Here is a 13,345-nt window from a genome sequence, read left to right as displayed (position 1 = left end):
AATCTTTTGGGCAGGGCTGGGAACCCTGAAGGTTCCTCCTAAAACCACTGTCTTGTTGTGAGCCCCCAAAGGTAGGGAGGCTTGGAAGAGCTTGCAATTTCCCCCACTCAGGGTCTCTTTGTTTCCCCTGTCCCTATATCCATCTTCTGTTGGCTCAGGAGAGAACAATCTAGGGGCACACAGGAGCTGACTGAGCAGTAGTAAATTAACAGAAAGGATAAACGTGTGGCTCTTGATACAGCTTTTCTCATTAAGACCATTACTTTGGTTTTTCTTCTGTTGAATTGTTTGTTTTCATGAAGCATCAAGGACTAAAGAATTTCAAAAGCAATTAGCAGATAGATAGGATTACACCCTCTGATGTATGGTAAGAAATGGATTTGTTTGTCTAGAAATAGAGTCCCTATAGGAACAGAGTAACAGTCATTGAATTTGAGGTGAGAAAAAGAAAATAGAACCAGATCCAGTGAGGTGGGAATTATCATTTCATGCTTCTAAACATTGGCATCTCTTGCTGAATATCATCGTGAAGCTTATGATGTTTGTGGATTTTATTTGAGACTTGTGGTCTTTATTTGAGCTCTTGGAATCAAGAGGCTGAATGAGATACTCAGCTTTCTATTTATTTTTATTTTTTCAGACTAGCATTTCCAGCTCTCTTGATCCTGGAAGAAAACAACTTCACTTGAAAATATGAAGCCTCGAGGGTCCAAATAAGAAAACAGATGAAAAATACTCCAAATACTTTTGGGTTGGTTAAGTCTTATTATTTTGAAGACTATATCATTCTGTTCTAGGGCCACACACAACATTTTTGAAGCTGAAAGCTGGCAACACTCATGCTTGTTATCCAAAGCATTTTGGAAAGTGGGTGAATGTTGGTGGCTATCGTGAATGAGAATGTGTGGGGGTGATCTTCCAGGCGGCGTCTCACAGGCCTGTGGGCTCCTTGTGCTTGGCAGTGGGAAGTCCCCGCCTTGCAGAGTTCATGAACTAGTCATGGTAGGCAAGGGTGTCTAGAGGGGTGTCTTTTCCCCTCTTCTGTTTACAGTTATCTGTCTATAAGGAGGCAGTAAGCGAATTGCCCGTGAAGCCGAGGAGAGAGGGAGGAATGTCAATCCAATTTTCCGCAGTTAGTTATGTATGTGACCCATTGACAGAGTGCTGCCGTGGCTGTGGGAAGAGGGGAAGGCACAAAACAACGGGAAGGTGCCTCATCCTGTCCTGGGACAGGACACGTGGATGGACATTGTGTGGGGCAGAGCAAAGGTGAGAAGAGATCCTGCAAACAGAGAAAAACAGGGGCTGCGCAGCGTCAATCGCAGACTCTCCTCCTCACCACGGTGGTTGCTGCTGTTGTTGTTTCTGCTTTTAAAACAATATGCAAGGAACCATCCAATATCCTAGGGCTTTTGTTTATCTAGATTTTTATGAGGAAAAAAAACTGAGAAGAGGAGAAAAAGAAATGAGAGGGGAAACACACGCATTCCTTCCAACCAGAAAGTCATGAGTTTTGATTCAGTCTAATTACACAAGTGATATTTTTATAACCTCTGTGAAGTTTCCTTGCTTTCTTGGTGTGTCTCCATTGTTTATGTGAGAGTGGCCAGGTAGCCAAGACAAAGTAATGTTGCGAGAAAAATTCCCTTGGTCTTGGAGTATGCTGCACTCTCTTTTTGGCTTCATAAACAAGCCTGTTTTCCTGGTTTCAGACCTCTCTTAGGTTCTTTTGTTGCCTCTTCCTCTAAACTAGGGTTACTCATGTTCTGCCAAGCCATGGGCCATGTTGGCAGCTTCATAGCATCCCTTAAGTATGCACGAAGTAGTACATAATGGGGCCAGACCTCCAGTAAATTAAATCCCTCCTGGTCTCCGTAGTCCCCTTCTGTTTGCAGCAATGAAATAAAACCCATGTTGGCCCCTCTGCAGGCTGGTAAGGGCAGCTCCTGCCCAGGTGTGGCTTTTCTCACTGCAGGCACATGGACCTGGGGGTCCTGGTGGGCAACAAGCTGTCCATGACCCACCAGTGTGTCCTTGTGGCCAAGAAGGCCAGTGGAGTCCTGGGGGGCATTAGGAAGAGCATTGCCAGCAGGTCAGGAAGGTGATCCTGTCCTTCTGCTCAGCCTTGGTGAGGCCATACTGTGCTGAGCTCTGGGCTCCTCACTACAACAGAGACATGGAGCTCCTGGAGTGGGTCCAGTGGAGGGCTGCAAAGGTGGTTAAGGGTCTGGAGCATCTCTCCTATGAGGAAAGTCTGATGGAGCTGGGCCAGATCAATCTTAAGAAGAGATGACTGAGTGGGGACTTCCTTAATGTCTGTCAGTATCTGAAGGGAGGGTGTCAAGAGGATGGAGGCAGGCTTTTCCCAGTGGTGCCAAGCAATAGCACAAGAGGAAATGTGCAGAAACTGATGCACAGGAGGTTCCACCTGAACATGAGGAAGAACTTCTTTAAAGTGGGGGTGACTGAGCACAGGACCAGGTTGCCCAGAGAGGGTGTGGAGTCTCCCTCACTGGAGATACTCAAGAACAGTCTGGATGCAATCCTGTGCAATGTGCTCTGAGATGGGCCTGCTTGAGCAGGGAGGTTGGGCCAGATGACCCACGGTGGTCCCTTCAACCTTACTCCTTCTGTGCTTCTGTGACTCCTTGTATGGGTGGGGTCAGTCTGTGTGGGAGGCTGGAAGATGTGAGGTGGGTGAAAGCCAAATGCTGTGCTCTGCAGTGCCATGTCTTTCTGAGCAGCCAGAATGTCATCAAAAGGTAGGAGTCCAGCTTCTGCTCTACCCATTCCAAGCGTGCATTTCTTGCTCAGTTGAGCAAGCCCCAGCACTTACTCCTGTAGTAACAAATAGCCCAGGTGACAGCTGCACGCTGTTGCCTCCTTTGGAAATTTGCTTCGGTGGTTTTGGAGATTGAGGTTTCCTAACACAGTTGTCTGTGCTCTGAGTCAGAATTTAAAGATGTAGAACTAGTCAGGCTCCAGCAGTGGCACAGCAGGGGCCCAGAAAGGCCCCATGAGGAGCAAGGAATTGAAGCAGCAGCAGTTTGGGCTCACGGATAGACCTGATGGAAAAAGGTGGATGGAGCTGTTGAGTTGCCATGTATTCTGAGTGGTGGAAATAAGTTTTGTTTGCTTTGACTGGTCTCGTTTTTTTTGTGACGTTCACCAGTACCACGAGCAGTGCTGGCAATGGCTGTGGGTTGGTTCCAGCTCTTTGGAATTGTTTTTTACCTTCCTGTGGTGCAGGTGACTTTGCTGTGTGAATGTTCAGGTGGCTGGAGCTGCATTTAATCACCACAGGGCAGTGTTACTCTGTGGATGTATTGGGGGTTTAAGAGGACCTGGTACAGAGGGTGATAAGAGCTGGAAGGAAGATGTTCATCCCTGCAGATAGCCAGCATTTATCCCACAGGCTGGCTGCTGCTAGTGTGATGGTGGAGAAGCTGCAAGGCTTTTGAAAAAGGTTTCAAAAACTGGCCTTGATTTTGGTTGTTCCATTATTTAGCATAAAACCTGTAATAAATTGAATATGCTTGTTGCCTCATGCTTGTTGCTCTTGAGATACTGGCTCTTGCCTTGTTAAAACAGGCCTTGCTCAGAGATCCATCCCTGAAACGCATCCCTCAGTCACAGAGATCCATCCATTTCTCAAGTATTTGAGCACTGTGGTCACTAAGGTGATGTGCTTCTTGGACCACCCTGATGCTGTAACCATCATGCTGCTGAGTGAGAGATTTGGAGAGTTCAGAGGTGAAAGGTACTGTCTCTATGCATTTGTCTGCACGGTTGCTTTGATAGCACCACTGTGCACCGACACCACACCAAGCCTCTCCGCCTCCTCCAGCCCTTGTGAGAAATGAAGCTGAGGTCTCAGCTGGTGAATGATTAGCTCTGGTCTCTCTTGTAAGGAGACTGTCAGTTCCAGTCTAGCATTCATGAGCTCTTCCCATATCCACTGATGTTTTTATGATGGGCTGTCATCCATACATTTCATGTTTGGAACAAGCGGTACGAACTCTCCTCTTGGGTGGTGTTTTGGATGATGTAGAAATAAGTGGATGTTCTCCAAGTGTAATTTTGTCAGGGGACTGCCTGAGGAATGACCTGAAGCTTTTAGCAGAGACATGGAGAGCTCAGGAAAGATTCAGTGGTTGAATAGTTGAGCCCCACTCAAATGGTGGGCTCAGGAAAGAGACAAATAGGAGAGGAGAAAATAGATTGGTAACATGCCAGAGATGACACTTGGGTTCTTGGGCTTAGATGTGAGATTGAGGGTGTGTGTGAAGGAAGGCAAAAGCTCACTCAGGAATATGGGAGAAAGAGACTGCTCACCTGGGAGTGAGAGTGCTCACTCTGAGGAGTCCACAAATAGGAAGATTTGAAACAGGCCATGGTGGGAAGAAATGGAAAGATGGTGTGACTCAGAGGCAGGGACAGCCAAATTCAGCACCACTTTTAAGCAGAGGAAACTCCGCTGACATCTTATAGCTTCAGGCAAGGACCAGCAAAAACATCTGGGCTGGATCTTCAGCAGTGTAAATCTGCTTGGGGGCCATTGCCTTCAGTGGTGCCACACTGATCAATGCACATGAAAGCTTTGGGCCTCTGCTTGCCTTCCTGCCTTCAGTCCTGCCTGCTTTTTGGGTCCCGTGGAGCTCTCTGGCTGAATTTGTGGGTGTCAACGCAGGGGGTTTCCTGGTAAATGAGAAAAATGCTGTCCTTCCATCCCGCTTCATCTGCCTGGGATTTCCGACAGAAAGGCACTGACTAATTCCATCTGGCAGGCTGACCATGCTTCAAAGACTGCAAATCCCGAGACTTTTAACTTACAAACAAAACCATGCATTAAAAAAAAAAAAAAAAAGACAGCTCTCCCCAGGGACAGTCTCTGCAAAATCCAAAACAAGGTCTCAGCGCCTGCCCTGGTGCTCTGGCTGACGCCAGTGTTTTTTCTGTCCCTTTTAAAACCAAGCTGGAGTGTTCCCGACTCCTCCGTTTGACACCTCCGGCTCCCTTATTCCCCTCGGTGAGTGGGGCGGGGGGGAGGAGGCTGGAAGGGAAAGGCCAGAGCAGAGGAGGAAAGAAATGCCTGGTATTGATCCACCAAGGCTGGCCAGACTGCAAGAAATTCCGGTTTGTGAAAAATGTTGCGGTTTAGAGCATTTGTTTTTGTTCCACAGTGGGATGAAACCAAGACTTTCTGGAAGGAGGGAGGAGCAGGGGGAGAAGAAGAAAAATTACTTTTCTTTTTTTTTTTTTTTTTTTTTTTTTTTTGGTGGTTGTTGTTGAGGAGGAACAGCCTCCCTGCGGTACAGATGCCCACAGTGTGTGGCTGGGGAGTCCTCTCCTGACAGCCTCTCTTTTGCAGCCTGTGCTCCTCTAGGAGGGTAGTGCAGGGATTGGGATTAAGCCCCTCTGGAAATGGGTAGAGACCTCCTTCTGCCTTCAGTTCTTCGTATGATCTGGATAAAACAGAATCAAGGGGTGACCTTCAGGACAGTGACCTGCCCCTGTGACAGTCATGGTGGAGCTTGGCTGCAAAACTCTGTGAGTTCCCCTGCTTTGTGGCAGTTCTGCCCTTGCTGAGTTTTTATCCACTCAGCTGGGCAAGTTTCCCCAACACTTGTGTGGGGAGCAAGCTGCACAGTTTCTGGAGGATGAAGAGGGTCCCCCGACTTTAGCAAGGTGAAGTAGGGAGACTCTGAACCAGAGTTCATACAAAGGGGAATTTGGAGTGATTACCAAAAAGCTCAACACCTTGAAGATGTTGGTCTTGCCTTTTAAAATTAGTGTGTTGGCTTTTCCCACAACTCCCTGGTCTTGCATAATGAAAATTCCTTTCAGGGAAGTGTAGAAGGACATAAAAATCAGAGCAGATCTGGGAGGCTTGAAGATGTCAAAAAGTAGGACATAGACACAACATGGTGGCTCTCTTGCTTCCAGGCAACTCTAAGAGCACAGTGAAGGGAGATCTGGGCTTACCTTTAGGTGAGCAACCAGTGCCTTTGAGCAAGGTAAGTGGTGATCTAGCCATTTTGCATCTATCCCAAAGCGAGGGAGAAAATCTGCCAGCAGAGCTGGGAAGAGGATGGACAGTACTGCCCTGGAGGGTACCTGGAGGGTACTAGGATCTGGAGACACCCTCTTGTTGGGCTTGTGGGTCCCAGGCACAGCCTGTGAAAGCTTGCTCCACTGCTTGAAGAACAGCTGTGACATTCTGGTGATTTGCACCCTATCCCCACACACCCACACCTTGTCAGTGGTTGTCGAGACAGGAATGAAAGTTATCCTGTGCTTGCAGCTGGCAGCCCTTGGGAAACACCCTGCCTGTTTTCTGGGAGGCAAAACCCCTTTTCTGAATGTTAGTCAGCAAACTATGCAGGGGAAAAGACAGAGAGGGAAGAGAAGAGAAAAAGAAGTGTCTGCTGTGAGTCAGAAAGAGGGTTTCTCTGAGGCTGTGGTATTACAGGGAGGGTGGGCTGAGGCTGCAAAGCGTGGCTGCTATAAGCAGACCTACGCTCCAACAAGCCACAAGCATGAGGTGTTGGAGCTCACAGGCCCAGGAGCACAGTGGGATCTTCATTAGCTCTTTCCAAGACAGAAGGGCTTGCAATAAAACCTGAAGTGTCTGGTAATTTGATTGTCAAAGGCCACATCTTCCAAAGCAAATGCTTTGGACCAGCCACAGAGTGTAGAGCCAAGGTTGCTAGGGGAAGGCTGCTAAAAGAACAGGTTTATTCCTCCAAAAGGGATTTCTTGGCAAGGGTCATATGCAAAGCTTTTTCACTAGTTGCAAGATTGTCATGTTGGTGGGTGTTCCCCTCTCCTGGACATCTACTCCTTTCACCCAACACAGCTCTCTGGACTTTTACCCACACACCTCTTGTCTTGCTCTGTTATTGTGCAGCAGAAGTGTTTCAAACCTGCCATGAGCCAGCATCTAAGGATTTCCTGGGCTCTTTACCTTCCCCTGTAATGCTGTTGGGCGTCCCTTCGTATAGGGGAAGCCTTCCTACTGAAGGAGACCAATTGTGGGTCTAAAAAGGGCTAAGAGGGCTGGGATCTGAGTCTTGGCTGCCAGAGCAGCTTGTAGACAGCTGCTGTTGAAAGTCAGGGCTGTCCTGCCTTGGCAAGGCATATGTAAAGCTGTCTGATATTGTCTGATAGCACCCAGAAGTGCCCAGCATGTTGTGAACTTTCCATTTCCTACTGGTAACAAGGGATGGATACCCAGCGAAGACACGGGTAGGATTCACCACTGTGGCTGGGTGTTTTTCTGGGGTATCCTTGGTGCCATCTCCATGTACAGAAAGGCAGCAAAGTGGGCTCTTTCTTACTCTTTGTCTTTTTTGAATTCATTCTAGGAATAGGTTTCCCATAGCTTCTCCTGGCTAGTGCTTGTGTTGCCAATGGGCCAAAGTGCTGCAGAGTAATGCCAAGTATCTGGCAAAGACATTGCCAACAAAAAACCTGAGCTTAGGGCCAGATCTCCTCTCCTGATGAAGCTGAAGGCAGGGGTGGGCCTGCAGTTTTGCATTTTGTTATTTACTGTACTGACCTAGCTCAGAAGGGAGCAAGGAGGAATGTTGTTTCCTTGGTCGTACTATCTTTTAGTTTCATACAAGAAACAAAATTCACTCTTCTCCCCATGCTAGAATATGCAGATGTGCTGTGCACCTCTGCAGGCTGTGTTGGAAGGAGTCACTGTGCTCTGTTTTAAATATTTGACAGCCCCCTCATTAATTGTTGGAAAGCCCGCCTGATAATTTGGTGGAGTCTGGAGCCTGCAGAATGTTACTGTGAGTGATATGTATCTGTATATCCTATAGCCCTGGAAGAACTGTTGAATCTTGTGAAGCTCTTGGCTTTGGAAAGTAGCTTTTCAGGCACATTTTTTCCTGTAACTGAATTCCAAGTTTTTTAGCAACTCTACCTCCCCTTTCTCTTCTCCATTCCCCTCTCAAAAGGGACATTTAAAGGAAAACACAACCATCTTCACACCACCTTCTCTCTGAAGAGAAATGGAGGTGGCATTGAAGAAAAATTGCAAATCAAAGCAACAGAGAGTTGCATCCTTGCATCCTACTTGAGGTGTAAATGGGACTAGTATCTCTTGGGATTTTGTTCAACACTTATGATAAAACACTGTATTCATTTGCTCATGATCCTGCCAATCTCAAACTGTTCTGACTGTCATTTATGGTGCCCCACGTGTGACTCAGGATAGATTTTTCTTGGGATGGTGTAATCTGAAACAGTTCACTCATTTCCAGGAACTAGATGAGGAAAAAATTCCATTATTTTTCCTTCTGTGTTTGAAAAAAGCCAAAATGCAAGAATATTTTTTTAAAATTTTTTTGTTGCTTCACCAAGGCAGCTGATTTCTTCTTTCTGAATAAGTCTGAGATGTCATTGAGGAATCACCAGGGGGTAGAACTCACCTCTTTTTTAGTGCTGGCCATTTATTAGGTGTTTATTCCAGGTAATTTGTCTGACCTAAGCTTTCTCTATCCTCTGTGGAGAAAGATGAAGGTGTTCAATCAGCCCATCTGAAAATAGGTACCTACCACTAGTGAAATGAATTGCATTCTGGGGGTTCATGACAGAGGTAGTTTAGAAAAATTGTTTAAAACAGACTCCTCATTTTTAGACAGATGAGTTCAACCCTCTGAGACTGAGGAAGAGCCTGCTGTTTTTCCTATGAAAAGCTGATTGTTTTCAGCTGTGTTATATGTTTTGGAGAAAAGAAAACCAAAAATATATCTTAGTCTGCTTGTGGTGATGAGAGTCTGGTAAATGCTTTGATGAGCCCACTTGAATAGTGCATCACTGTGGTGCTTATCCCAAAAGCAAGAGCATATTTCATCCCTGAACCTTCCTAATGACTCTCAGGGCACCATGATTCTAGGGAGGTGGTGAAAAAGCTGTCTGTCTTTCCTGCAGTCTTGGTGGCTTCAGTTCTGGTGGTGCCCAGGAGGCAGGGAGGAGGTGTGCAATCAGCCTTCAAATGCAGAAGGAGGACTGGGAGCTGAATGTGGTGGAGAAGGCAGCAAAGGGAGCAGCTGGACATAACAAGTGTGGCATGGGAAGACAAAGGGGGAAGTGAGGACTAGCAGGAGGCCTGGGACTTGAAATGCTACTGAAAGCCAGAAGGGAAGAGGAGACTGATACCAGGAAAGGAACTGTATGGATGGAAAATGAGATGTCAGATGGGGAGTGCACATGTGAGGAGGGAAGGCAACTGAGGCTGTTGATGGGGCAAGGAACTTCAGGATGGTAAGCAGAGGTTCGAAATTCAAGAAAGACCAAGTCCTAGAGGATGAGAAACTAAGTTGTGGAGGCAACTGCACAGAATGAGGCAGAACAAAGGCTGTAGGAGACAGGCAGAAAAATTTGGACTTGGATGGGCACCAGGGAAGAATGATTGGGGATATCCTGTAGAAAAAACTGGCTGTGTCACAACCACCATGTTGAAGGGAACCAGCTACATGAATAACCGGATTTTGGCATTTATGGGACTTCTAGCTCCTGGCATGTAATGTTCTTTGTGGGTATAATACTGTATAGACTGAATGTATCTTTTCATTTGGATTTTTCTCTGTGCTCTGTTTCTTGAGCTAACCTTTCCTTGGTGTATTTCTCTACTGCTTTTTCCAGCCTTTCATGTGCAAACTTTGGGCCCAAGAAGGTTTATGCTGAACTCTCAAACATATCCTGTGCAAATGGTTTGACATATTACGTGAAGCATGTTCATCTTTAACTGGAGTAAAGGTATGTATGAAAATGATTTCCAGGAAACATACCCTTGAAAGCCTCAGGAAGAGCCTGTCACCTCTTTATTGGGACACAGTCATTCCTTTCCAGCTGATAGCCCTGTTTTGGTGTCAGCATTGTGCCTGGATCTTCATCTAAATGATTATCAAGCAAACAGTTAAAATCAAGGGGTTTTTACAAGCAAAAGACCTGCCCCTGATCATCCAGCTCAATGAGACCAAGCTCAGTCTGTTACAAGGTCCAAGGCACAGCTTGATTTTAAACATCTGCTTAAGTGCTTTTGTACTTTGAGCTGCTGGGAAAAAGTTACTGGTATTCCTGGGTGGCAATCTGTAATTCACACCCTTGCTAGGGGTCAGCAGAAATGGGCAACGTGCTTCTCCTGGCCCTGGAGTCTCCAACTGGATTTTGGTGTCTGTCTGGCCGCGGGTTTCAAACCCCAGCCGATATTGCGTGTGCTTGTTGGACGATCCCGCCTTTTTACGCAGTTGCTGTTCCCTGACCCGCTGGCAGAGCCACTTGCCCCCATTATTCATCCTGACACGCTTCATAATGCACAGAGCCAGCCTGCGGCATCCAGCCTGCAAATTTCCCTAAGGCTGCAGAAGGGGGAAAAAAAAATAACCTGCAAGCTTAAGGACATGCACGCAAACATGCTTTTCATGTGTTTTCACACACTATGTGAGCGTGCAGACACTTATGCATGCTCATCTGCACACACATATGCATTTTTTGTATCTCACTGGATAAAAACCTGAGAGTGGAAAATGTGTCGATAAACATAAGGGAGCTTTTCAGGGCCTTTGATTTGAAGCTGCATCTTGTAGCAGCTTTCCAGTATTAGGATAGGATAGGGAGAGGAAAAGGAAAGAGAGAAGGGAAAAGGGAAAGCAAGGGGCAAGGGGAAAAGGAACAGAGTGGAAAGAAAAGAGCAGGGGTGAAGAGAAAAAAGGTAGGGGGAAGAGAGGGAAAGGAAAAGTACAGATAGCAATGCTGCCAGAGTTTGTATACCTTAAAATCTGAAAGGTCCAAAAGTTCTTGACCTATATTCCCTGTGGCAGAAGCATAGTACAATAACACACCGGGGTTTGTTTAAAACATGGAAACTTGACTTCATTCTTATGTTTTGGAGAAAGATTTCGCAATGGTGCTGAGGAGAGAAAGCGAAAAGATTTAGCTGTTCCTCGTTACTCTCTCCCTCCCTCTGCCTTTTGGCGAGCTTGAAATCAAACCCACTTGCTTCTGGAATATCGTAACATTGCTGTTTTGATGGAGCTAGGCTTGAATTAAAACTTTAAAAAAAATCAACCTCAAATCCACCAGGACAGGATGCTAGTATTTATAATAAAGTGGGTTTATAGACTGAATGGTTTGACATCTCATATACAGGCTGGTGGAAGCAAATGCTGCAGAGTGGTCTGCAAGGGGACAGGCATCACATGGTGTTCTGACTCATTCAGATGGATTTTGGTTTCTCTTTGCTGCCCTTTTTTTTTTTTTTTTTCATTTCTTTCATTTAATTTTGAAGGGACAGAGTAAAGTGCTCCGTTGCAGGATCTGGTGCACTAATGGAGTAAACACTGTTGTGGGCATGTTGGCAAACTCTCAATTTGACTTGGCTTTGCTGATCTCCATAGAGTTATATTATTGGTTATTTATGCATATGCTGATGACCTTTGGGCAGTGGGGAAAATGTTTATGAATCTAAAAGGCTTTGCAAACTTTAGCACAAAAGCTTGTTTTGTCCAAAAAAATGTGAACTGTGACTTCATCATTCAGCCTTGCTTGTTGTCTTGTATTAGAAGTCTTTGGTCATCCATTTGCACTGTAGAATCAAACCATGTTGTGCAGATGAGCAGTCACATACCCTGAACAGCAAAAAGTGAAAATCCATGTGGAAGGCATGTGAGTAGCTCCAAGAGAGCAGCTGGGTTTGTTCAATGGGCTGGTGAAGGCTGAGTTATTGAAAGAAGTCAAAGGGAGGTAGGTGCTGCTGGACCATTATATTTGTGTACTTCCTAACCTGCTGGGGTATAGTTTTGAAATTTTTAGATTCATTTGGGAAAAATTAGGATCTGTTTGTGAACAATTTGTAAGTGTAAGAAAAAGCCCAGCCAGTGGCTGAATTTCCAATCAGTCCTGCTGATAATGAATAGCTTCTGCAGTTCTGCTCTCTGAATCAAACTTTGAGTTGTCCATTTTTTTGCATGTCATGTCAGGAAAGTGAAAATAGTTGGGGAACCTCCACCTCATTCTCTTCCTTTTCAAAGTCATCAAGGTTATTGTTTTCTACTCTCAATTTTGTCCGTGTTTTTTACTTTTCTGTTGCTGATGCCGCAGCATGATTTGAGTGCTCTTCCAGGGTAGGGATCTGCAGCTGGAAAAAGGACTCAATAAGCAGTTTGTGCATCGTACCTGAAAAAAGTCTTGATTCCTTCTTACTTGCTTTCTGAATATGCTCTCTTTGCCTATTGTATCGAAGCCCAAAACATGCCACACTGGGGATTTGTAATGTTTAGTGTGTTGCTCCCCCCGATGAGAGCCAAGAAATGCTGGCTATTGAACTTCCTTGCACCTGGCTTCAGCTCCCAGAATAAATCAGAGCAGCCTAAAGCTTATAATAAATTACTCCTGGTTACTGGTGACTCCTGGAGAGTCAGGCAGATCAAAGGGAAATAAAAACCAGTTCAGTCACAGGTTTTCCCTTTTCCCTTTTCCCTTTTCCCTTTTCCCTTTTCCCTTTTCCCTTTTCCCTTTTCCCTTTTCCCTTTTCCCTTTTCCCTTTTCCCTTTTCCCTTTTCCCTTTTCCCTTTTCCCTTTGACTCTGTGCCTTGTTGGTTTCTATTTTTTGGGCGGATCCCCAACCTATGGAGTAAGACAGCATTATGTGTCTGCTTTGTGCTGCCTAGGTCTTGTTACAACACCTGCCTGTAAACTTCTGAAGATGGACTGCACAGTTTAGGCAATGCTTAATCCTGTTTAAGGCACATGGGTGTCCTGTTTGTGGCCAGGTTTAGCAGTGTTATCCAGGGCAGAGTGGATTTTATGTTCATTGTACCAGTGCAAGGCTGGACAATTTGTGGAGCTCTCTGGTAGGACAGTACCAGAAGTGAGAGCAGAGTCCAGCTTGATTTCTCCTGTTATCAGTGCTGCCATTGCAATGCTGAGAGGAAAACAGGCACACCCAAATACTAAGAGGATGCGTGTGGTGTACTAATCTTATCGTACATGATGTGTCTTGAAATAGCGGAAGGAGAGATACCCTTTGGGTGAACATGTCAACTTTGTTATTATGATGTATGTCCATGAGTGTTCCTCTTCAAAACCTTGTCCCAAATGCTTTCCCCTCCTAGATAGCTGTGGCCATATGATTAGAGCAACCTGTGACCTGCTGTCAGAAAGATGCAAAAAAATTTATTGGGAAGGAAACTAGCAACAAGGGTCGTCAATTCTGAGGGAATCTTCCTGTATTTGATGTTTTTTCTTCTCCAAAGACTAAGGTCCTGGGGTCAAAGGATTTATATGAGATCTGTACGTTTGAGTTCAGAAAAAAAGCAACCAAACCGCG

General features: G+C 45.7%; 1 long non-coding RNA gene across 2 annotated transcripts in view; it reads left to right on the top strand.

The window, feature by feature from the left end:
• LOC138111353 (uncharacterized) overlaps window positions 1–13,345 on the top strand; it is a 38,468-nt gene that overhangs the window by 13,071 nt on the left and 12,052 nt on the right. The window contains exons 2-3 of one of the 2 annotated variants that reach the window (XR_011151345.1): window positions 641–751; window positions 9,661–9,774. This is a non-coding gene — a long non-coding RNA (uncharacterized lncRNA). The remainder of the gene's footprint in view (window positions 1–640; window positions 752–9,660; window positions 9,775–13,345) is intronic. The other variant, XR_011151346.1, reaches the window with a different exon arrangement.

The sequence above is a fragment of the Aphelocoma coerulescens genome, chromosome 5, assembly GCF_041296385.1.
Source record: "Aphelocoma coerulescens isolate FSJ_1873_10779 chromosome 5, UR_Acoe_1.0, whole genome shotgun sequence".
In the NCBI taxonomy this organism is placed as follows: Eukaryota; Metazoa; Chordata; class Aves; order Passeriformes; family Corvidae; genus Aphelocoma; species Aphelocoma coerulescens.
The sequence above is the reverse complement of the archived record's forward strand: the minus strand, read 5'-3'. Positions and strand labels throughout refer to the sequence as shown.